Here is a 4,340-nt window from a genome sequence, read left to right as displayed (position 1 = left end):
CTTCAATTCTTGAAAAGGATTTAGCAGCCAGCCGGCTTATGCTTATTAGAGACGCGCTTACACCATCTCCTCCCCTCCCTCTTCACTCCAACCGCGACTAAATAAATCCAGAGGCTTGAGTCAAGCATGGAGGTGGGAGGGATGGGGAGAACAGACTTCTTAGGGTAAACGGTTTGGTTTTAAAAATATTAAACAAGGCTTTACTGTCCTATAGAAGCTCTAGTCTCAAAATATTAAAAACTTGAAAAGTGCGCGTGTGTTTTTTTTCCCCAGAGGACAGGCAAGGACATATCCTCAGGCCAGAAGGAATCTCGGACCAGATGGCACTTGATGGGTGGGGACCTGGTCTCTGCAATCTCTTCACTGTGTGACCTTCATGAGATTCAACCTCTCTGGGCCTTGGTCCCTTGCTTGAGGCTGCGATTGCTTTCAGCCCTTTACACTTTCACTTTTCATGGTAAAGCATTCCACTTTTAAGATGAAGATGCCTTGAAGACTGTGCTCTCACATCGGGTTGTCTTAATTTTTATGCTTTGGATTTTTAGCAAACAGTATCTGATAGAAACTATATTGGGGATATCTGGGAAGGCCAGACATTTTTGGAATGTATAAACCGAAATGTAAGGAAAGTGCCATCTTTTAGGTAAGCCTACGTGATCACAAAGCAGCCCTTATTTCGATTGTGTATATTATAACATTAAATTAAAAAAAAGAGATACAAAATCAACGTATACATTTTACCCAAGCATCTGGCTTCTCGCTTTGCATATATTAGATATATGTTAGAGGTCACCTTCCTCTAATATATTATTTTTTGCCTATTCCTATGTTGCCCCGTGGCACTTTCTTTGTCTTCACTGTTGTCTCCTCACTTTCTCGCCTTCTCCTGGGGCTGCCGTCACCTCTTACCTACCGGCTTCACTTCCTGCTGGAAATCACCCAGCTTCCTGCACTTCTGCCATGCACCGGCAGCAAAGCCCAGGCGGAGCGGATCTGCACTAAGCGCTGGGAGATATTAGAGGTGGTTATGGTACAGACAGGGGACAAGTTCAATTCGGACTGTTCTTAGAAACTTATCCCCAAACCCCCATTGTGGTGGATATGTGGTAATGGGTAAAGGATGACTAAATGGAACATTTAGGACATTTAGCAGCTATCCTTTCTTCCCTTGGGAGCATTAGAACAGAGGTTGGGGAGGGCGTTTTAGGAAGGGAGGGAGCTGCAGAGAGCAAGTTACCTTATCCACAGCTGGCCTGGAGCTGGCTCTGTTAGCAGTAATCTCCCAACTAGAAGACCTTTAAAAATTCCTTCGGCCCCAACACCTAGTTAAACCAACTAAAAGTCCACAACACAAGTCCGCTCCTGAGGTTGGCCTAATCCCCGCATTCTCTGTTAACTCGCTTACTGGTTCCCCTTTGTAAAAGCTCTCTGGAGGCGTTTAGCCACTTAGTGACAGATGTGGACATTTAACAATTTTAGGCCCCTTGGTTTTCTTGATGGGATAAAGAGACCCTTTTGCTGTCACTCATCTAATCCAACTTGTTCTCGGATCATGTTGAAAAATTTTTTTGTCACATCTTCTAGATCATAATGAAAAGGCAGATTAGCCTGATTATCAAGGCCTATCAGCTCAATGCTCTTAGTTAAATGACACCCACCACGAATCACAGAGCAGAGCTTTGCAGGGTTAGCTGGGTGCATTATTACAATGATTTCCTTTAATAAACTTGCCACCAGCATCTTAATCCTCAGTCAAGTATAATAAGCGTGAGAATCCTCGTTAGCCATGATTAGGTGACATTGATGGTTGACAACATTTTCTTATCCCACAGGGATTCATTTTCATTAAAAGTCTAAATTGATTTGAAAAAAATTTCAACAAGAGCGCCTGATTGACAGTGACTTTATGAGCTTTCATGACGAAGGCCTGTTATAAGTAAACAGTTTCAGTAGTTCAGCTCGATTTTACATTTGGGTTTATGCTGGGCTCTATTTCCTGCAGAGTTCCTAATCCTTTAGCCTCTTCTTCTGCCTGACCTGTACCTGGGTCCTGTCCATCAAGCTGCTCAGGTGTTCTCCACATACGTGCCATTCTACTGAAGGCGCAGAATATTCCCCAGAGTGGGTAGTGTCCGCGATGTTTTTCTGTCTTCCCTCACGTTACGGTCTGAAGTGAAGCCGTGCCGAGTTCCTGGCGGTGCCAGGGTTCTGGTCAGACTGGTCAGACTGGATTCCACCTGACTTTAAGCTCTGTCCCCTCACCTGCCTCTCCTGGGAGCACTGCCCTCACCGCACCCCCCCCACCCCCCCACACACATAGCAGCGCCAAGCACACAGTAAGCGCTCCATGGATGTTTGAGGAATGAACGCATGAGTACCAGGTTTCAAATATACACCTGTTGTTTCTCCTTTCATTTTTTTAAACTCTATTTTTCAATGATGGTTGACATAGAATATTATATTAATTTCAGGTGCACAACACAGTAATTAGACATTTAAATACCTTATGAAGGGGTGAATAATGAGGTATACAAAACCTCACTTTGTGAGGGACATAATTGGCTCTCCTTTCTTGAGAGCTGTGTTCACCTGGATCCTGGGGAAAGCGGACCTGGAGACAAGATTAAAGATGCAAGGATTTCACCGAGGGAAATGCCTATTTGGAAGAAAATGGGGAGAGAGCCGGACAGTCTGGGAGGGCTGTCACACTGTGATGCAAGTCTGACGTGAGTGAAAACGAGAGGGAAGGATGGTTGGGCGGTAACATCTTAGATAGCCATGCAGGCAAAGGAAGTTTCAGCAAGAACGTTGAGGAGTCTCAGAGATCAGCCAGTCACCGGCCTAGTTACGGACCTGCCTCGGCATACCTGCGGCACTCAGTCACTGGCTGGGAGCAGCCTGTGGAAGTGTGGCCTTGGCGAGTAGGTGGCACTAGATTTCCAAATGCTGCAGCAGCTGGGGCCTGTGGTGAATGATGCATCCTGGAGTTGCGAGGTACTTTCCCATGGCTGCCACAGAAACGGGTCAGAGCTCAGCCAATAACCTGCCCAATACCTGCCTCTGAGTCTGCCTTCTGTCGAGCTGTGAATATTTCCTGTCTTGGGAATACTTTCCTGTAGGCACCTGTGGTTCACTGCTGGGCCTTGTTCCCCAAGAGGCCATTCATTGCTCAGAGCTGGCTGCTGCTGTTGGCCCAGTCACCCCACACCTTCCTGCCATTGAAGGCACCATGTTAACTCTCTGAGAAAGATGTAAATCATTCTGCCAGTGAGAGACAGGGAGTGGGGAGAGGGCTGTAGTGTTGGAGCGAGATGGCAGAGGGCCTTGCGTGCTATGCTGAGGAGTTCAAACGTCGTCCTGAAGGCAGTGGGGAGCCACTGAAGAATTCTTAGCATGGAGAGCAACATGGGCAGATTTGGGAAAGACAACTCTAGCAGGTGGGATGAATTGCCTGGGAAGGAGATTGCAGAGAGGAGAAAGAAGCACAGAACCAGGTAGGAAGGCACTGCAATCATTTGGTTAAGATGATGGGCACCTGTATTATCTTCTTCATCTGTAACTTCCAGCTACCCCATCGGGACCTTGTCCTTTTCCCTTCCACCCGGGACATTGTGCCTAGAAGATCCTTTCTGGATAGCTCAATCTATGACTGGTTGGGACCCTGATAATGTCTTTCTCTCTTCTTTTTCCCTGGTACCAGCTTAACTACTCGGTATAATAAGACCAACTCTGTTCAGCTGTTGACACCCTCAGTTGCTAGGAAGGCAAGGGTATTTGAGGAAGAAAAATCACCCCTCTGGCTCATGCTGTGGAGCAGCGATGCTTGAGTGAAGCTCCCAGGCCCAGTCAAGGTGGGTGCTCGCTCATGGTTCCTCTCCGGTGGGAAGTTAGTGCTTCAGTCTTTGCTTTGTCCTTCATTCTCGCCATGGTTATACCCCTTTCACTCTGCTCTTTCTCATCTCCCTTTCTTCCTTCCCTTCTGGGAGTTCTCTGGGCGGGCAGGGGGAGAGGGGAGGGAGCACAAGATCTCACTGAGAATTCAGTAGTTTTGAATTCTCCCTTCTTGAGATGGTGGTATTTTAGATGGTCACACAAATCTTCCATTTCATGATTCTACTTCCACTCCAATCATTTTTTTTTCTAGCTCTTTCTCCATTTCTCTTTATTCATTTACACCCCTAGTTTATCATAAGGGGGCACTCTCTATGGAGAAAGTCCCAGAATTCCCAGTTCCAACTCTTATTTCCAGAGGTTTGTCCTGTTCTTGGGGGTCTATTTACTGCTGTCATCATCCAGTAGCTCCTGGCTGAGTTCTCTTGATTATCAAGAGAAAACACAGC

The sequence above is a fragment of the Pteropus alecto genome, unplaced genomic scaffold (assembly GCF_000325575.1).
Source record: "Pteropus alecto unplaced genomic scaffold, ASM32557v1 scaffold110, whole genome shotgun sequence".
Lineage (NCBI taxonomy): Eukaryota > Metazoa > Chordata > Mammalia > Chiroptera > Pteropodidae > Pteropus > Pteropus alecto.
This window is presented reverse-complemented; position numbering follows the sequence as displayed.